The sequence below is a fragment of the Halichoerus grypus genome, chromosome 1 (assembly GCF_964656455.1).
Source record: "Halichoerus grypus chromosome 1, mHalGry1.hap1.1, whole genome shotgun sequence".
Lineage (NCBI taxonomy): Eukaryota > Metazoa > Chordata > Mammalia > Carnivora > Phocidae > Halichoerus > Halichoerus grypus.
The window spans coordinates 175584899-175607708 of NC_135712.1; positions in this window are offsets into that span (position 1 = coordinate 175584899).

Here is a 22810-nt window from a genome sequence, read left to right on the forward strand (position 1 = left end):
TGAGTTTAATAGTTATCCTTTGGAGAAAATATTCTGCTTATCATCAAATTTTTACTCAGTAGTAGTTTCACTGACAGTTGATGATCCTGTCCCAAATGATTTATACTTTTTTTCCAAATGATTTATACTCTTGTGTTTGCCAAATAGTGATTTTCTAATTCCATCATTGCATCTATACTTACTAGTTTATGTCTATTATAAGGAAGAATTCTACCCCATTCATTCATTTATTAATTCATTTTTAAAAAGGTTTTATTTATTTATTTATTTGACAGAGAGAGAGAGAGCACAAGCAGGGGGAGTGGCAGGCAGAGGGAGAAGCAGACTCCCCACTGAGCAAGGAGCCCGATGTGGGACTCGATCCCAGGACCATGGGACCATCACCTGAGCCGAAGGCAGACGCTTAACCGACTGAGCCACTCAGACATCCCTCATTAATTCACTTTTATCATTATGGATTCAAAGAGTTATTTTATTATTTATATCATTATCTTAATGTTCACATTTTCTGAGAGATAATCATTTCACAAGAGATGCATGTATCAAATCATCAACATTGTACACTTTAATCTTACACAATGTTACATGTCAATTATATGTCCATAAAGCTGGAAAAAAATTGTGAGAGTTGGCCATATTTCAAGGGAATAACATAACTACACTCAAGGGGATGCAGGGGGGAGCCAACATAAGTAAACTGTGAGCACAGAATTTTGATTACACACCTTTATGTTAAAGACAAAAAAAATTTAAGCAAGTCTTGAACTTTAACTTGTAGATTTTTTTTATTCTGATATCAGTTAGCAATTCTAAAACTACTTCATGTGATTCTAATTTTAAACAAATTGATTCAGGTTATTTATAGTGTGCATTTGATATAGAAATATAGATACATGTGTGTATGGTTGTGTGTATAGATGTATATATACATGTATGTATGTTGAATCTGAGTATGCCAATGGCCTGATATAAAAACACAACTCTTAAAATATTGTGTATTCTTTACATGTAATCTCTCTAATACTCATAGCAAATAACAAAGGCATCAAATCAGGGTCTTGTTTTCATTCTAATTGTAAAGTTAAGAGCAGACAGGACATCACATTTGTTAAATACTATGACATCATTCATTATTGATCACTGTTTTAATTTCTTTCTGGGCCAAAATAAGGTGTTCTTAGGAAGTTGGAAATGAGGAAAGTTAACTGACTCTCAGAGTTAAACCATAATAAACTGTAAAATCAACCCTCCGAAGATCAAAGAAAAAAATGTGTAAATCTATCTCATGCCAGCAGGACTTGATTGCAACTTGATGGGATGTGTTAACATACCTAAGAAGAGAATATATGTAACAGAATATACAACTGGCAGAGAAGCAGTAAGAAGCAATTATAAAAGCACCAATTGTCTGTTACCATCCTCAAGAACTGTCCAAGAGGGGAAAATGCCACTATATATGTGTATATATATATATATATATATAAACATCCAGGACATAAAAGCTTGAGTCTCCGTGGACGGCATATCCCTATAGTTTGAAGACATACATATTACAAATTTATGTAAGATTGAAATCTTGTAACCCACATTTTTCAATTCCACACTCACCAACTGACTTTTAGATCTCAATCTGTCATGGGAAATGGAGCCTGTGAGCCAGTAGACAATACTGAGACAGCGTTAAACAATCTCAACAGTTGGAGCTCTCATTGTAAGCTACTATATTTGCAGGCTTACTCTACACATCACTTTCATAGGTTTGGTTACTGTGAATCTGCCCTTCGGTAGCTACACTACCATGTTCTGCTGGTCAATCAGGTGTCTAGCTACAAGACCATGAACCAGGCGAAAGTCCGGGGTAGGAAACAAGCCAGCCTTGCTGAAACATCTTTGGCTCTCCAAATTAGGCAAGGTATGGTCTTAAGTGTTTAGAGCTGTGAATAACATTATTTCAATAACTTAATTTACTGAGTACCTGCTCTTAGCCAAGCACTAATTTAGGGGCTCTACCAGCAGGATTAGATTCATCTATCTTACATATCAAAATATGTGATATCCATGCTCACTTTTATATATTGTGACATATAATCAAAATAAAATTTATTTTTTAAAAAAGCAAGTAAATAGCCATATTTTTACAACAGGAGCATAAGTAGAATCTGACTAATGCACTTGCTCAGTATAATTCCCTGCCAGTCCCAACAGCTTGTTTTCTACCTAGGAACTAATTTTGATAATGATTTTAAGCCAAACTCTCTGGGATCTTGGGTAATTCTTAAAGAATTATTTTTGATAACTATTTGGTTCATATTGTTACTGCCAGAAAGAATTATTTTTTCTTTTATATGAGCATCTTTAATGCCTTTTGAGCAATTAAAAACAGACAACCATTTAGTGCAACAATCTTTCTGCTAAGAATTTACCTCACAAATAGATATATTTGCAGTTTGTATGCTTAATATATGAATTGGGATGCTAGGTGCAGCATTATTTCTAATGGCAAAAATTAGCAGAAAAAAGTTGAATGTTTACGACGAGTAGATTAGTAAAATAAAATGTGGTATAGTCATATAACAAAACAAGGCTTCTGATAAAATGAAGTCGATCTATCATGGAATCATAACAAGCTTCTGAAAAAGAGTACGAAATGAAAAAAAACTAAAGAACAAAAGAGTATATAAACTAACATCACCATGTAAAGAAAATCTCTATAATAAATATAAAAATATATATAATAAATACTTTATATGTATACACACACACACATACACCACAACATTTGTGTGTTTTTTTTTTTTTTTGCAGAGATACACCAAAACTTAACATTTTTTAATCTTCCTGGGGGAGGGGAATTGGAAGTGGAAGGCTTTTGTTTGTTTGAGTTTTTTTTCAGTTCTCTACTGAAAGCTAAGTCTTGTTGATTGCTGTTCCTGGCACTTAATACACCTAAAATAGAGTCTGGCACAGAGAAAAACACTTAATAACTCTTAGATGAATGAAGGAAAGTTGAAAGAGTGAACTTTATTCCTTTCAGTATAATTTGAGTTTTCCAATCATCTGTGTGTATTTTTTAAATTAAAAAATGCAATAGGGATTATCTTAGTTGTGTTGCATGCCCCTTCAGCTGTATCATTTATAATTAATTGTAGTTTAAAACTTTTCTGTGTTATTTAAACTATTGCTAGGGTTTTAGCCATTCTGCCCCTGCTCCAAATCACCTCCCCATTCCCATTTTGTAGAGTGAGAATCTCATGTCTCTTACTCAGACTAAGGTGCTCCACGGGTAGCATAGTAGTCAGACATGGTGACATCTCCTCTATTTTTAATAGACTCTCTACTGATGCCCAGTCCTTCTGCCTTTTGCTTCACTCACTCTTTTGGATATTGCTGACCACAGTCTATTCCAACAGAGCATTCCAGAATGGCTCATCCAGAGTGATCTGTCATCACCTTTCCCCTGTTAACATTCCCTCTGTCCTTAGCCCACACAAGCAACTATACTGATAACTGTAAATGTATATTCCATCTCTTTCCTGGCTCTTTCTTCTGTTTTTGATACCAAAAGACAAGATACAAAAATCCAAGACTTGGTCCTCAGCCATTTTATCTTCTCCATCTATACTTCCTCTTTAAGGGAACTGATCACTGATCTCGGGTTAATTAATTAATTAATTAATTTTAAAGACTTTATTTATTTATTTGACAGAGAGAGAGAGACAGCGAGAGCAGGAACACAAGCAGGGGGAGTGGGAGAGGGAGAAGCAGGCTTCCCGCCGAGCAGGGAGCCTGATGTGGGGCTCCATCCCAGGACCCTGCGATCATGACCCGAGCCGAAGGCAGGCGCTTAACAACTGAGCCACCCAGGCGCCCCTGATCTTGGCTTTAAAAGCTAAGACACAATGATTCTAAAATTTATATCTCCAGCCTTAACTTCAACCTGGAACTCCCAATTTGAGTACCCAAGTGCTGTTTTCCACAACTCCGCTTGGATGTTCCATTGGCATCTCCAAATTAATTTCCACACCAAACCCATCAGTTTTTCTCCATTGCAAGTAATGTCAGTGCTAATTATTTAGGCATCCAAACCTAAAACATGGCATTATCTTAATATCCTTGTGTTCCTTCAGACTCCACATACAATCAGTTAGCAAGGTCTGGTCGATTTACCTCCAAATAGGTTGAGAATCCTAGCACTTCCACCACCACCAACCTGGTCTCGCAATAATCATCTTTCCCCCGAACTACTGCCTTGTCTCCTTCCTGTTTCCACCCCAGCCCTTCACTGTATTCATTATTCACACAGCAGTGAGACTGCTTCTCAAAAATAGAAACAGAGTATATTGAGTTTCTCTTTAAAATTCTCTAAGGGTTTCCAATTATGGCTAGAATAGAATTAAGGTTCTTTCAGTGACCTTTCATTGTCATTCCCTATCATACACCTCAAACTCCCACCCCCAACCTCCCCTCCCTGCCTCCCATCAGACAAATAGGTCTTCTTGTTTTTCTTCAATTAACCAAACATGTTCCTTTTGCATGAAACACTTTTCCTCCAGATTCCTTTTCATCCTTCAGGTCTCTGTTAAAGTCTTATTTCCCCAGAGAGGTTTTCCCTGACAAACCTAGCTAAATGTGAACCTTTGTGGCTATTTACCATTTCTTCTTCTTTTTATTTCATTTTTCACTGTATATAATTGCATTATAAATTTGTCACCTTCTTTATTCTCCCCTAGAATGCAGTTTCCCTGAGGGTAGTTACACTGAAGAAATGTCATAAGTATTCTTTGAGTGTTGATTGTATTGTTCTCTGAACCTCTCTACATATTCCCTGCCTGTATCAGAGAAATAATGCCTAAATGTTTGAATAGCTGAAGTATATAATCTATAAAATAGTCCAGGAGTATATTTCAATTTTCACCAGAGAATTTAAGAAGTAAATTTATTCTCATCTATGTTCATTTATGACTTCTCTGTCCTTTTAACTTCCAGCCCTATACACTTGCTATAATGTATTTCTTGAACAGACAAGGATAAAAAAAAGCCACCATATTATCCCCAAATATTGAGGTCCATTAATTTTAGATTAGTCCAACTAAAGACATTTGAAGTTTTAATACTGCATGGATTTCTTGGACAAACTAAATTTCAGGTCACAAATAAGTGATGTTATTGTTTTTATTTGTTTGTATGTAGAGGGACATCGCACCTTTAAACTTGACAGGACATTTGTCTTGATTAATGTTAATCTCCTTGAAAAGAGATCGTGAGTCAATAGTCATTAACACCTGGCTTATGTGTAGCTGAAAATATTTACTTGCTTCAAAGTTCAAGAAACTAGAAATTCAGATATTTCAAATTCTAATCGAAAGTAAGTCTCTTTAACACTGTATGTCCATATCAACTATATATCATTTCTAATGCAACTGAAAAACTTCAAGCCATTTTGCATGTTCTGAAACAGCCTAAGATTAGAAGAAATAATTGTAGCATCTCAGCACATATTCCATATTTTAGGTGAATACTGTTGATTTTTTTTCCACCTAGGAAATGATAGCTCTACTTCTGGGTAAAAATTTAAATGAAAATAATGTATGTTACAGATACTTAAAATAAAAATTAAGGAAAGACAACAAGATGGTAGAGATTCACTTTTCCCTGTACCTCTCCTGTAAATACAACTGAATGCCCTGGAAACAACTCAAAAGACAATGACAAAAGGACTCTGGGAGCTAGGAAGTAGAAGTCAGACTGGTTAGGGTGCTCAGAACTTCAGGAAACACAGTATTGTGAGTTTTTTGAGTTTCACTTTATTGCTCTTATTTCCCAGACTTCACACCAGAATTCCCAACATACAGACAAGAAAACAAAGAATGCCTACTTTCTTCAGCCGAAGACAAGAAAAGAAGAAGTCCAACAGAGACCTAGTGGGAAGTCGTGAGCCCCGTTCCACAAGCAGGGCAGTAGTAGGTGGGCTGATTTGTCTGCAGGAGCATCTTCAGAAGCCCAGGTGAGCTGACTCACTCCCCACTCCAGTCTGGGGCCCTGCTGGGCAGTGCCATCCGCTCTCTCAGCAGTAGCAGCGGTGGTAAAGCTCTGACAAACCATCTACACACACAGTCCGTCTCTCCACTCTCAACTCAGTGGCACAAGGAGATCCAGACGCAGTTGCTTTTGTCTCCCACTATAGAAGATGGCACAGAAATACAAGGGAGCCCAGGAAATCAACTTCCGCCCTGTAGCACCAGCAGCTATAGAATAGAGAACAGACCCAACCTAATATGCCAAACTCTTGTTCTACAAAGGAGCAAAAGCAACTCCACAGAGGAAGGAGAGCCTTTTCAACAAATGGTGTAGAAGCAACTGAGCATCCATAGGCACCCCCTGCCCTACCCCCCCCCAAAAAGGACAAAAAAACCCCACCAAAAACCAAAACAAAAAACAAAACCGAACAAAAAACTTCAATATAAACCTCATATCTTATACAAAAATTAACTTGCTATATAAAAGGAATCATGGAGTTAAATGTAAATGTAAAACTATAAAACGTCTAGAGAATATCACTGGGACATAGAACTAGGAAAAGGCTTCTTAGACTTGACACCCAAAGCATGATCCATAAAAGAAAAATTGGCAATTTGACCTCATGAAAATTAAAAAAAAAAAAAAATTTTTTCCTTGTGAAAGTCCCTGTTAAGAAGATGAAAATTATAAGCTCTAGACTGGGAGATAATATGTGTAAATCACACATTTGACAAAGGACTAATATTTAGAATATATAAAGAACTCAAAATTCAAAATTAAAAATCCCAATTTTTAAAATGGGTACAAGACACGAAGAGCCATTTCACTGAAGAAGCTCTACAGGTGTGCACACAAAAGGATGGTCAACATCTGTAGTCATCAGGAAAATGCAACGTAAAACCACGGTGAGATCAGAGTATCTAAAATAAAACATGGTGATGATACCAGATGCTGACATGGGTGTGAAGAAACTGGATCGTTCATTCATTGCTAGGTGAAATGTATGGTATAGCCACTATGGAAAATACTTTGACAGTTTCTTTTTCATTTTTTTTTAAGATTTATTTATTTATTGGAAAGGGGGGCTCACATGAATGGTGGGGAGGGGCAGAAGGAGAGAATGTCAAGCTGATTCCCCGCTGAGTACAGAGCCCGATGTAGGGCTGGATCCCAAGACCCTGAGATCATGACCTAAGAGGAAATCAAGAGTCGATGCTTAATCAACTGAGCCACCCAGGTGCCTCCTGGCAGTCTTTTAAAAAACTGAACAGACTTATGGAGCACCTGGGTGGAGAGTCAGTGGAGTGCCTGGATGGTGAGTTGGTTGAGCACCTGACTCTTGGTTTCGGCTCAGGTCATGATCTCATAGTTCTGAGGTGGAGCCCTGTCTCAGGCTCCACACTCAGTGCCGAGTCTGCTTGAGATTCTCTCGCTCTCCCTCTCCCCCTCCTGCTCATTCTCTCTCTCTCTGTCTCTCAAATAAATAAATAAATCTTTAAAAACTGAAGAGACTTACCAAACAACCCAGCAACTGCACACTTGGACATTTTTTCAGAGAAATGAAAACGTATTTTCTCACAAAAACTTGTATATAAATGTTGACAGAAGCTTTATTTGTCAAAATCAAACACTGGAAGCTGTCCTTATGTCTTTCAATGGGTGAATATTAGAGGAACTATAGTATATCCATACCATGGAATACTAATTACCAGTAAAAAGAGTAAACTATTCATCTACGTGAAAAAGTTATGCTGAGTAAAAAAAAGCCAATATAAAAAAAAACAACCGTATGACTCCATTTACATCAAACTGATGAAATTCCATAATTATAGGGATGAAGAACAGATTGATGGTTTCCAGGAGTTAGAGTGAGGGGGATGTCAGTGTGGCTGTAACGTGGTATGACAAAGGAGCCTTGTGTAACGGTGCTATAGGTAAGTATCTTGATTAATGAAAATTAAACGAAGCATGCATGTGATAAAATTGCACAGAGGTATACGCTCATGCACACACACTCATACACACCAGTGCCTACACAACTGGTGAAATCTGATCAGCTCTGTGTGTTGTACCAATGTCAATTTCCTGGTTTCGATATTGTACTATCATTACGCAAGATGCTAACATTGATGTTAATTGGCTGAATGAAGGGGCATAGGATCCTCCTTTGACATTTCCTAAGAATCTGTATCTACTTCAACATAAAAAGTTAAAAAACGAAAGAAAAATAAGAGTTAGGAAATACAGAAGCATTGCCATGGAGGAAGCTCTATCAGATAGAAAATGAGATCAGAGCCAAGAGCTTCACATTTATTAAGTCTCATTAAGCTACTGTGTTTCAGCTACAGCATAAAATCTCACTGAGCCTGGCCCAGGTATGCAGAACACTTCATCACTACAAGACAGTGTGTTCCACCTTTATTGATATCAACATAGTACAAACGGGGCACTCTACATTCAGGGACATGCTTTTACAGTTTTTTCACAGGTGAGGCATTGAGTGTGACAATGTTAGACAACGACTTTAAACAAGTAAAAAAAGAAGAGACAGAAAGGAGAAGAAAAGGAGAGCTTTCCATAAAGTTCCAATGTATCACTCCACAAATTAGTTTTTAATGACAGAGAAAAATGGACCTTGCAATAGACAGACCTGACGGTCCTGACCTTCATCAAGTTATCAAATTAGCAACGCTTATAGTGGAATCATGGGATGTGATCTGTTTCCTGAGAGGATGCAGTAATACTTAGTATCATCTATGTATCAAGCTGAAGTCTTTAGCTTAGCACTAACTATGAGAAATTGACTAGAAAATTCAGAATGAGAAACATCCCACAAAAAAATCACAATAACAATGAACAAACAAAAACAGGCTCGGGCCCTTAAAAATGTAATGTCATGGAAAACTAACAAAAACTGCAAGGAAACCATTCTAGCTAGATTAAAAGATAAAAAAATTCCATGCATGACACTTGACTGATATTGAATCAAATATTAAAAAAGAAATAGCTATAAAAACCATTGGCAACAACTGGGAGAATTGTAAATAACCCTTAAATCAGATTTTATTTGTGCTAATTTTCTTCTTCTTCTTCTTTTTTTTAAAGAAGTCTCCATACCCAGTGTGGGGCTTGAACTCATGACCCCGAGATCAAGTGTTGCATGCTCTACCAACTGAGTCAGCCAGGTGCCCCATAATGCTAATTTTCTTAGGTTTGATAATGGTATGAAGGTCAGAGAGAATGTCTTTTCCTTAAGATATGCACACCAAAGTGCTTAGAGATAACAGTTTTAATTCTTGCAAACTGTTTTTGTTTTTTTTTTATGGTTTAGTAGGCCAAAAAAAAAAAAAAGTGGATGAGTAGATAGACAAACATGCAGAAGGGTAGGTTAACAACTATAAATCTAGAGAATGTATGCAATGTTATACTATTTGAACATTTCTATGGAGTTGAAAATCTGGAGATAAAAAAAACGTTAGGAAAAAGGATTATTTTTTAAAAACTACAGTGTACGATATAAAGGATTATGTTCTATGCAGTATTTTACTTTATTATAAATTATTGTTCAAGAAATTTCTGATTAAAGTAACAAAGCAAACCAGTGTAAAAAATAAAGAAAAAGTTATTATTATCTTTTGCATGACATAATTTCACTGCCAGTGTTTTTGTCTGACATTTGGACTCATTGGGTCATAATCGTCTGGAAGTCTAAAGTTTGTACCTTAGATCCTATGTTTCTTTATGCTTAAAATAACTCATTAAAATTTGAAATATTTATAGTTTCTGATTTAATAATAAGAATATACATACTGCAAAAATACTTGGGTAAGTGACCAGAGCATATAACTAAAATCTTATTAGGGAAACAAAAAACAATAGGTCAATCTTAAGGAAAATAATTAGTTTAATTTCCATCAAGGGCTTAACTGATTCTAGAAGGTCCTTGACACTATTAAACCACACCTCGTGTGAACAACTTTTCTCTTAGACCAGGGCAAATACTGGCGCATGTTTAAAAGCCACAGGACCTGGGAAAAAAAGTGATGTCCCACCTTAAGTCAGACAGCTCAGTCTCCAGCAATTTCCACACCTGGCTGTGCAACAGAAATAACAAAGAAGCTTACTAAATAGACAGAATGCTGGGCTACTCCATACCTGTTTTCTCAGAATTACGGAATTCATCCCCAGCAATATTTACCATTAAAAAAAATCCTTTGGATGATTCTAAAGCACAGCTAGGTACCAGGAACCATTAAGCCATTACCATCACAAGGCTGAAAGTTTCCCTAGAAAGAGCTGATTTCTGTATGCTTAAAATATTTCATGAAAAATAAAAGTTATTCATATTTTTGACTAATAACACAATAAGAATAAATCTAATGCATTAAAAAAAATCGAAGAGCTGTTTGTGAATTTTTCCCCCACTTATAATCTATGTAATGCCAGACAGATAATGTTACTTCTCAGGGCCCCTCTGTAAAAAGGGGGAATAACCAGTCAGTCTATCAGGCAACGAACCAGCAATGAGTTATGTTACTATATATGTTTGTGACACACAGTCTTTTTAAAGATTTTATATTTGGGGAACCTATATCAAAAAGTATATGTTGGGGTGCCTGGGTGGCTCAGTTGGTTAAGCGACTGCCTTCGGCTCAGGTCATGATCCTGGAGTCCCTGGGTCGAGTCCCGCATCGGGCTCCCTGCTCGGCAGGGAGTCTGCTTCTCCCTCTGACCCTAACCCCTCTCATGTGTTCTTTCTCTCTCATTCTCTCTCTCTCAAATAAATAAATAAATGAAATCTTAAAAAAAAAAAGTATATGTCAATAAGTATAGACGTTTGCAGAATAAGCAGGCACAGTGCTGTAACATAAGTAGAATCAAAATTTAAATCTGCTTGTAGAATCTGACAAAAATAAATGGAAACTGTATTTTCTTTGGCTTCTTCTTTCTTATTGTTTTCATTTGAGGGTAAAAAAAAATACTCTGGACTCTCTGTATAAACCTGAAATAAAATCACTTGTTATAAACACATTAAAATATACTAATACCCACTTCTCTGTGATTTATTTACAGTAAGTCCTAAATGAATATCATCACAAAAATGAGTCAGGGGCCCCTTGCCAAATCTGCCTGTTCAACTTAACATCTGTGGAAGCTTGTATTTAGCTTTTTTTTTTTTTTTTTTTAAGAGAGAGAGAGAGAGTGAGCGAGCAAGCAAGAGAGCATGAGCAGGGGCTGGGAGGGGCAGAGGGGGAGTGGGAGAGAATCTTAGGCGGGGGGTGAGAGGAGGGGGAGAGGGAGAGAGAGAATCTTAAGCAGGCTCCACACCCAGCTTGAAGTCTGATGGGGGCTCAATCTCACAACCCTGAGATTATGATCTGAGCCGAAATCAAAAGTCAGATGTTTAACCAATGGAACCACCCAGGCGCCCCAAATTTAGCTTTATTCTGTGTAGTTTAAAGTTTCATCTGTTTAAAAGGTAGAATAGTAACAGTTTTGCTACATTTAAAGAGAGGTTATTAGGGAATAAAGGAATGTTTTGCTCTATAAGGGATGCTGTTAATTGTAGCCTAAATATCACTGGTTTAAATATTAAAGCTATTTATACTTTTTAACAGTTTTGCAAAGTTAACTATGTTACTACCCCAAATTCCTACAGGATTTTAAGAGAATTCTCATGCAATTAACTTCCATGCATGCACAAATATTGAATAAAACAAATCAAATTTCCTGCATTCTCATGATGGTTAAAGAACCATCAGATTCCTGAGAATTCAAAGCTAATTTTGAAGGAAAGCTGGGTGCAAAAGGAGAAAAATAAAGTTTATATGAATATAAAATTTGCTGTATTTTGTAAATATGCAAATGAATTTTGAACAATCGACTCTAAATGAGAAAGTCTTAACACATTCACTTATTAGAATAAATTGCTTATTAAGTTAAGAAATTAAATATGTGCTTAAAGACTAGGTAGTGAGGAAGGAGTTGTTTAAACTTTTAAATACTGTGTAAAACCATTTTTGATACAAGCCAATAATTCTCAGCACAATTAAATATAGAAGATGTGAAATTTCCTATTTTGTGGAATGTTTTCTTTATAACCCTCTCCATTGCAATCTATGGTAAGGCATACACATTCTCATCCTTGTGCCCTGTGGTTTATGGACCTCATCTCAGCAGATGCTTTGCCAATCGTAAATTAAAGGAAGACTTTATTGCCTCTCATTTCTCTGACATTATTAGGCTTGTCACAGCACTGGATGCAGCATTTTATGAGATGTACTAAATCCCTCTTGGTTTTGTTACATGAAACTCTATTTCTTTGCCATCAATAACTTCTTAAAATACATATACACACAACCATGTGTGCACATGTATGTCTGCACGTGCATCATGATTAGAACAAATATTGCAGGACCTATACTTAGGAGAGCTAGTTTATAGGACTATATTGAAGTGTGATAAAAAAAATCTAAATATCTTTGATCATGTTGAAATTGCTACTTGAATGCCAATTATCTCTATGAAAACACTCTAGCTCTATTCTCTTTCCCTTAAAGTTTAATGAATATCAACATTTGTAATTCTTAGAATGCTTTCACTTCCATTATTAGATTTATTGGAGTCAAAAAAGAACAAACAGAATGCATTTACTTTTGAAAACATTTGTGTTCAAAAAAAGTGGGTAAGATTTTTATTTCAGTACTTTACCCAAATAATATGGCATGGGACATGATTTGTGTCAAAACTTTAACTTGCTGTCTGAATGTTTTTAATTCTAGCATCAGAGTATTCTTAAGAGGTTTGGGATATGAAATATTGTTATTGACTCAAGAGGGTCAGAGGGTTTTAAATAGAATTGATTCATGATTATTCTATTGTGAACACTCCAAGGTAGTTGTTTTCTCAAAACTTTATCCCAGCTTCTTCAATTATTTGCTACTTATTATTTTTTTTCCTTTATTAAGTGGTTGATGAAAACAGGAACCCATCTATGTCTTTATTCCACGATCTGCTAACACACTTACACCATGATCTGTGTATGGAAAACACATGGAGACATACTACAGTGCTTTACAGTGAGTTGCTCATTCATGTCTACACTGCTTTACTTGGCACATGTGTTTCATCTCTGTGTGGACATTTGTTCTTATTTCTCTAAGGTAAACACCAATGATTGGGTTGCCAGATCATAATGGCAAGTGTATGGCTTTAAGAAACTGCCAAGCTGTTTTCCAAAGTGGCTGTAAAATTTTACATTCCCAGCAACAATGTCTGAGACATCTAAGGGCTCCACATTCATCACAACACTTGGTATGGTCAGTCTTTTGAATCTTAGTCATGAAAGTGGGTGTGTTATGGCAACTATTTATGGTTGTAATCTGCATATATCAAAAGACAAATCATGTTGAACCTTTTTTCTTATGTCTGTTTGCCATTCATATATCTTCTTTTATCTTTAGTTCAATATGTTTATCATGCTGTCCATTTTCTTGGTATAAAGTTTTAAGAATTCTTTATGTATCTTGGATACAAGTCTTTTATCAGAAATATGATTTGTGAATATTTTCTCCCAGTCTGTAGCTTGCTTTTTCATTTTATCTTTCAAAGAGCAAAATATTTTCATTTTGATGTATTCCCAAATTATCATTAATTTGTGGTTCATTCTTTTTGTGCCATATCTAAAAATCTCTGCCTAATCTATAGAAATTTAGCATTATGCTCTTATATTTATGTCTCCTGTCCATTTCTTGTTAATTTTAAATATGTTGTGCGTGATAAGGGTCTAATTTCATTTTGTTGTTTATGTATACCCAATCATACCAGTAGTAGTTGTGATTAAATTACTCTTTTCTTACTGAATTTCCTTCACAACTTTGTTGAAAATCAATCGGCCATATATATGTGGGTCTCTTTTTAGATTCTCTATTCTGTTCCATTAATCTATTCGTGCTAATACCACACTGTCCTGACTAATGTAGACTTATTTTGCTATAGTTTTGCCTTTTCTAAAGTTTTACATAAATGGAATTATGTAATATGCATCATCAAGTCTTTTTTCCCTGATTTCTGGCATTATGGTTTTGAGGGTAATACACAGAGAGTTGCATAGGTCTGCAGCTTGTTTCTTTACGTTTTTGGATCTACCACAGATTGTTTAGCAGTTGTAGAGTTTTTAGTTCTCTCTCTCATCTTCAAGCTTCCCCCATGGCAGTTGAAAGAAGCAGAACACAATGGCAAATGGCAAAGTAGGTTTCACAATTCCTAGAAATTGTCCTATAAGATATACACTCAGAAATCAAAAAACAACAACAAAAAGAAATCAAAGAACAAAGAAAAAAAAAGTATTGTTCAACAGTAGTGAAAACCTGGTGGATACTGAATTGCATGAACTTACAGTGAATTACATCTTTAAGGCACTGTGACTGTTTTCCCTGAAAGTCTGGTTAAAGGGTAAGGGAAAAGTGTATGGGTCAAGTGTCAATCAAATTTCTACAGGATATCATTTTCCTTCTGCCTCAGAAGAATTCCTCTGCCTAAAAAGAAATACTTTATTTCTAGTAGTGCAGATAATCTGGTAATGAATCCTCCCAACTTTTGCTTGAAAATGTCCTATATCACTTTCAGTTTTCAAAGACATATTAACCATAACATGTAAAACTCTAGATTGACAGGTGATTTTTTTTTTTTCTTCAATTTTTCAAACATGCCTGCCCATTACTTCCTGGCTTGCATGGTTTCAGATGAGAAGTCTTCTGTCATTCTTATCTTTGTCTTTTTTTCTCTGGCTGCTTTTAAGATTTTTTTTTTTTTTTTTAGTCACTTGTTACCAGTGATTGGATTATTATTCATATTGATGTGGTGTTCTTTGTGGTCTTTATGTGGTCTTCAGTTGGTTCCAATTTTTGGATCTGTGTTTTAGTTTTCATCAGACTTGAAAATATTTTTACCATTACTTTTCCTTATATGTTATTTCTGCCTTCCTCCCTACTTCAGGGTCTCCAATGACACATTCAGCAGCAGATTGATTTTGCTCCACGACTCACTGATGTGAATGTCCCCAGCTCTGTGTGAGCTCTGAGAATTGTTCAGTCTAATGTTTTCAGTGTTTTTTCCCTGGTCTTGGAAAACCTCATCCCACTCATGTGCTGATCAGTTCTCAGCCAAGGATTCAAAGGGACCCTGTGTGCAAATCTCTAGAACTGCCCCTCCCTGCACCCACCTGTCTTTTATCCAAATTCAACCTTCTATTCTCTCAATTCTACAAGACTTCCAGGCTCGGTTCTCCTTCCTGCACTGTGGTCTGAGAATTGCCTTTAGGCAATAAGCTGGATCAATCACAGGAATCATATCTCATTAAATTCTTTTCTCTTAGTGATCACAGTCAGGCACGGACTATTGTCTGATGCCTGAAAACCATTGTTTAATTTATTTTTCCATCTCCTAGGTGTTTATCTATGCATTGATAATTCTGTTGCAGTTTGTTTTCCATAGAAAGATATGGAAATGGTGTTGCAAGTATTTTTAAAGAAATACTTGAAAGAAGAAAGGTAAAATAGAAGTTTAACATCTTGCTTCTTTTACTTCCTCTAGATGGGACCTGGGACTGGCCTGGTGAACATTCTGCTTAACTGAATGATGCCCTCATACCTGATTCCACTCTCTGATTTCCCCCTTTATGGTAGATTCTAGAATTGGACAAGACATTCTCTAGATGATTCATTGACACATCAATGGTCATATGGGGTCATTAATATCTCAGTATTTCCTACCCATAGTCATTCAAGGATGGACAACAATAGCATCCCGTTTTGAAGTCTTGGAAATAGAGAAGAAAAGTCTGAGAAGGATGGCTGTTTATTCCTTTCTGTTGTCCTGAGATTTCTCCCCATTCCAAAGCAATGGGTCACAAAGAACTTGTAACTGGATTTGTTCACATGGATGTATTGGGCAGGGAAATGAGCTATTTACACCGCTGAAAAAATGAGGCCTAAGCCCCTGAAATCTAAGGAGAAACATTAAAGCTACATTGAATATACATTTGGCCATACACCAAAAAGCCAACAACAACAAAAATCAAATCAAATCAATATTGAACAAAGGCTAAGGTCTAAAACAAATATCACATCATAAAATGAAGTTCTGGAATACAAATTTAATCTAAATTTTATTTAAAAACATGATCATTAAGAAAATTTATTAGTAAGTATTTTGGCAAAGTTTAGTCCTGCAACTTTAGATGACAGCAATAAACATCTTTCAGTACTGGGATCACTATACTACCCACTTATAATATTAAATAGCAGGTCATTTACACTTGAAATTGTTGGAGGCAAATATATTTTTTGGCTAAATCTGCTGGCATTATATACTGCTGATGTTGCTGTTTTCAGCTAATTATTCAATTTTTCTCCATCTAAATAAAATAGACTTAATATAGTAGATTAAGGCCCACACTTTTCTCCACTTTTCTCCCTTTCTCCTCTTCTATTCCTGCATTTGAAGACTTGGTCAGTAGTAAAACTGAAATCTCATTGAAGCAATCCCACAAATTGAAGTATTTGTACTGCTTGAAAAATTTTAGCATATTTTCAGCAGTTGACTCAAGTTGTTTTCTTCACTTATATATATATTTTTTTGTAATAATCTTTCAAGTACTTGCAGCTTTTCACAATCCCTAGAGTTAAATTTGTCCTTATACTTTTAATCTAGAAGTTTGGCAAAGTAGCAGTGTGGGTTTTCTAGAAAATAAGATCATTTCCAAGTTTCTACGTTGCTTACCAATCTCAGCATCTTCCTGGGAGTACTGTATGAGTATCTTCAGAGCAGATATCATACGAAAGTACTAGCCATAGTATTTTTGTCACTTCTTAGCAAGGGTCAGAAGACCATTGCCAATGCACAAGTTCAGAGATGATGGAAATGATGTTAAAGTAGGCAAATAGGCTTCCAAAGGCTGAGGCAAAAGCCCCAAATGAATAGTCTCATTGTGCTGTTGATACAAGGCAAATCTTGATCCATCCTTGAATGTACAGGAAAGCTGAGGCCAAGATTTCTCAACACTTCCGTAAAACACCTGATTGCAGCTAAGTTCTATGATTGCTAGACCCCCAAATTAATGCACTCTATTGTGTACATGATCTTGGACTCATCTTGAAGAGACAGTATTCAGAATTCTCAAACGTATTCATATGCCTTGTTCAAAATCTCTAGGCAGGTATCTTAGACAGCTTTCCATTTATATCATAACCCCATCATATTCTTCACCATGTTTTCTTCTATTTCCCTTTTCATAACTCAAAAATGTCGTTTTTATTCCTCATTACTCAATATTTTCCATTCCTTTCTAATTTAGTTTTTCTCCTTACCACTCTGTTGAAAGAGTACCTCAACAATTTCTCAGTTCCTTCGAGTCAGTTTCTTTAATGTCAGTCTTGGGGGGCGGGGGGACAGAGCAGAGAAGTAGCTACTAAGTTATTTCATAGTTTTTCCTTAATTGAATATTCATGACAGTCTTATGCATGACACCACAGTCAGAGAATTCTTGTCCTTTTTTTTTTAAATAGGTTTGATTTCTTTTGACTAATAGCCTGCCCTCAATTAGCACATAATACATACATGCATGAAATTACAAAAGCTGAAAAGATTATCTAAACTAAGAATTTACTCATTTCCTTATTTTTGGAAAATCTCAATGAAAACTGTAACATTGAATTTAGAAAAAAAGTCAGTTAGTATAAGATACCAAATATTACATCTTAATGGAGCTGGAAAAGAAATTTCTTGAAATAATAGAGGCATACAATATTCATTTAAATCTCTATTTTGACCCCTCTCCCTCTTCTGAGACACTGGAAAGGGACATCCACACGAAGATTCTGTAAGGGACAATTCATGCTTACTGAAAGCTGTTAAGGAAGCATTACCCATCTCTAGTGGACGCCCCATAGAATTCACTGCGGCAGCTGTTCAAAGCCTGTTCCACCTCAATACAAAGAATGGGAATTATGGTGTGAAGGGAAGATGTTAACACATGGAGTTAACATGCATTAGTTTTACAGGGAGAGCTCCAGTTAGAATTGCACAGGTAGGTGATGCATAGGAAAAAAACAAAAGAGAGAGGGAGAAGTCACAAACTCCTGGTAATTCAGGGGCACCAACTTGCTCCTCTCCGAGACACAAGGGAATAGCACTCAAATGTGGTTTCACTGAGCCTATAAAAAAGGGACCCGTCCAACTTGGTACCTTACTGGTTACTGGCATAGCCCACAGATATCTGGTCTCCTTTAGGTGATTGATGAAAAGCTATTCTCTTGAGGAAGTTGTGGTGGTCTGATGTGCTGGTTTCTTCAGGTAAGGTGACACTGCAGAGGTCAAATGCACCCTACAGAAGCTCACTTTGATACTAGATGCAGTGGCTTCTACAAATTTCCCTTCACCTCCACTCTTTCTAGACACTGTAGCGCTTCCCACTAAAATTGCTAATGACTGTCTGATCTCCAACCAGAGTTTCCAATTTCTTACCCATTTATGTAAGCATTGTCAATTAGCTTTCGCTCTAAAACCATTCCAAAATGTACTAGATTAAAGCAACACCATTTTACTTAGCTTACAAGTCTTTGGGGGGGGCAGTTTAGGGGTTTGTCTGGGCTGGCTTGGCTTACTGTTAGGTTTCCTTATGCATCTAGGGTCAGATCATGGATTGGCTGATAGCTGGATGATCTTGACTGGCCTCACTTACATGTTCAGCACTTACAGGTTTGCCTATTAAGGTGTCTAAGTTCTCTTCCACATGGCGTGTCACCCTGCAGCAGAACAGGTTGGGCTTCTTTACAAGGCAGTTACAGGATCTAACAGCAATACGAGAGAGGAAAATTTCTTTGTTCAGTATGTTGCATCATACCTGATATTGTACCAATGGCCAAAGCAAGTCACATGGCTAAACCCAATCTCACTGTGAGAGAGTGTATCCAAGAGCATGGATAAAGAAGAGAAGAATTTGTAGCCATTTTTACAACTGGCTTAAGTCATGATTCCCACTTTATATCCCTTATTCTCATATTATTCATAGTGATTATTTTCCTTCCTGATTCCAGAGCACTGAATAGTTGAATCAAGGCATATGAGTCAAGAGTTGGCACAAATCTTGGGCGCCTGGGTGGCTCAGTTGGTTAGGCGACTGCCTTCGGCTCAGGTCATGATTCTGGAGTCCCTGGATCGAGTCCCGCATCGGGCTCCCTGCTCGGCAGGGAGCCTGCTTCTCCCTCTGACCCTCCCCCCCTCTCATGTGCTCTCTCTCTCTCATTCTCTCTGTCTCAAATGAATAAATAAAATCTTTAAAAAAAAAAAAAAAAGAGTTGGCACAAATCTTAATCATACTAGTGTACTGCCACCACAAAGATATGATGTCAGAGCGTTTACAGTCTAGAAGCATACACATTCATGATCATCTAAGAGGCAGAATAAAATTAAAGATGATTAAATGTACTAGCCCATGTAGTGTAAACACACAGAAAGTAAGAATAATTTTGATTGAGAGGTGAATTGAAAGAAATATTGAACTATTTCCTGGGCTTCAAATTTGCCATGTTGTCAGAGTGCCTATTGGAAAGCTCCATGAGGATTCATCCATGATATTTTATCTACAAGTTCAAATACATTATCTTACCACTCAAATCTCCTTCCCATGACTTTCTTATTTTGATTCACTCATTGATTAATTCATCAAGTATTTATTGAATGGTTACTAAGTGTTAGTTAATTTTCTAAGTGTAGTGATAAGATGACTAAAAAAAAAAAGTTTTTTTTTCCCTAAAAGAGCTTACATTTTAATGGGTGAATAGAAAATTTAAAAAGTATGAAGACATATAAAAGAATATTGAGTTGCAATAAACACAAAGAGAAAAATAAAAGGAAGCAGAATCTGCTAGTATGGTGTGAAAATTTAGCCACAGTGTGGCACTACTTTTTATATTGAACATTGATATAACCTATGACCCAGAAATTCTCTTCTGAAGCGTATGCACAGGAGAAAATCTTTCATATGTATCAAGACACACATACAAAACTATTGGAAGCATCATTGTCCATAGTAGCAAAAATCTAGGGGAAAAAACCCCTAACTGTGTGTTAATACATAATAGAGTATGACTAGATAAATTCTAACAAGAAAAATAAAACAGTTTGCTGACAAGGAATATATATTTCAATAGCCACTTTAGAAAACAGTTTGGCATTATCTCTTAAATGGAACATACACCTATCTTATAACTCAATAATTCTACTCCTAAATATGTATCCTGAAGAGGTGATTTCATATACTTACTACATATATATACACATATAGACATTACTATTATTTTTATTTATTCAGCAAAAAGTTTAAAAATGTCTAAGAACAGAAGAATGCATAAATCAAATATATCCACACAATGAAATATTATATGACAGTGAAAGTGAATAGATCTTAATGAATGTTGGAGAAAAAAAGTTATATGACTTCTACATTAAGCTATGGTAAATGACTAATTAAAAAATTAGTCTAGAAAAGTCAACTAAAATAAAGTAAAATAAAATATTTTTAAAAAAATTTTTTTAAAGATTTTATTTATTTATTTGACAGAGAGAGAGAGAGAGCACAAGCAGGGGAGTGGCAGGCAGAGGCAGAGGGAGAAGCAGGCTCCCTGCAGAGCAGGGGGAGCCTGATGTGGGACTTGATCCCAGGGATCATGACCTGAGCTGAAGGCAGTTGCTTAACCAACTGAGCCACCCAGGCGCCCTAAAATAAAATATTTTTGAAGAATTGGTGAGCCACTGACATTGATTTGAAGGGTCAACATTCCAGATATAACAAAAGTTGACTGAAATGAGCATAATATTCTCCATGTTGTTTTCATTCATAGAATATTTGCCGATTTTTGGAGGAGGGCATGAGGCTAAAAACCTAGGCAGATCAAAGCTTCTATGAGTTAGAAGAGGAAGCAAGGCATTCTGTACTCTTAATGTTCTGGGAGACAAAAGGGATTTCTGGTCTGCCAAGGCAGTCAACATAAGTGGCTAAGATTCTGGAGGAAAATAAGGTGAACATAAATGTGACCACCATCACATGGTTTTTCCCTTTATGGCATTTCTTGAATGTTAGGTAAATAGTATGAAAGCCTAAGAGCTACACAGGAATTATCTGAAAAATAACAGTTTTCAGAAGTTTCACTCTGCTAGGGAGAGCAAAATTATAATTCATGATAGGCCAAGATGGAGGAATCATAGTAAACACACAAAGCTCTCAATTGGAAATCTGAAGAGCTTTATTCTAGAAGTAGGAGTATATCGGTGGTAAAGAGAAATTTCAAAACACTGTATTTCAGCCTAAGATTAGCTCAGTCCTTGATGAGAACAGGACAATCTGCCTGTACTTTTATTGCATGTCAGAGGAGAGAATAAATAACCCTATGGATAGAAATCTCATTTTTCCATGTTTCTACACTATTTCATATTCAATGTATGTCATTCAATAAAAATTTTTCACTCATACCAAGAGTATCAGTCAACAATATCCACAATTATGCTGCATAACAAGCAACCATAAAATCTCATCAGCATACAACAATGAACATTTATTTCCTTCTTGCACAATCTACAAGTTGGCTAGGAATGGTTTTGCCCTGGGTTATAGGTCTGCAGCTCAGCTGGAGTAGTTCTGTTTTAGGTTGCATGTGGGTACATCAGCAGGGGTAGATCTACTCTGCCTGCTTCATTCTGTAGTCCAGGCTGGATGGGTGACAGTTACTCAGACTATGTTCTTCTTTAATAATGACAGAAGTATAAGTGAGAAAAGTCAACCATGCAAGCACATTTCAAACTTTTTTTCCATATCAACTATACTAAACACCCATTCAATAAAGCCACCTGGCAAAGTCCAAAGTACAGGAGTTGGTGAGTACTCTGCATCATCAACGATAGAATGGAAACTAAGTGCACAACTAATACTACTATGTGGAAGGAGGTAGAGAGAAGGAAGAAATAGCCCCAGAATTCACTTATAATAATTTATTCTGTTGGTCACCATTTCTTTGTTACTTCTACACACAAAATATCCTTATACCCATCTCAAGGCTCAGAAAAATCTCATCCAATTATGTCATCAGGTACATCTAGATATGTTTATTCCAGGAATCCAAGATTTTATATCATTTAAAAATATCAATAAATCTCATTTATCACATTAACAAAATAAAGAAGAAAAAGCCTATGATCTACTCATAGGATGTGATAAATCACTTGATAAGATTTAATGGACATCTATGATAAAAACACTTAGTGAATTGGGAATAGAAGGGAACATCCTTAATCTGATAAAAGATAAGCTATAAAACCTTGCAGTAAACATCATACAGAATCGTGAAAATGTTAAAGCTTCTCCCTGGAGATCATGACTAAAGTAAAGATGTTCATTCTCACCACTTTTATTCATTATTGTTCTAATGATCTGAGCCCAGTGGGATAAATCAAGGGGAAAATTATATAAGGGTAGAAAAGAAAGACATAAAATTGTCATTATTCACACATTACACAATTGTGCATATAAAAAATCCAGGGCGCCTGGGTGGCTCAGTCGTTAAGCGTCTGCCTTCGGCTCAGGTCATGATCCCAGGGTCCTGGGATCGAGTCCCACATCGGGCTCCCTGCTCGGCAAGAAGCCTGCTTCTCCCTCTCCCATTCCCCCTGCTTGTGTTCCTGCTCTCGCTATCTCTCTCTCTGTCAAATAAATAAATAAAATCTTTAAAAAAAAAAA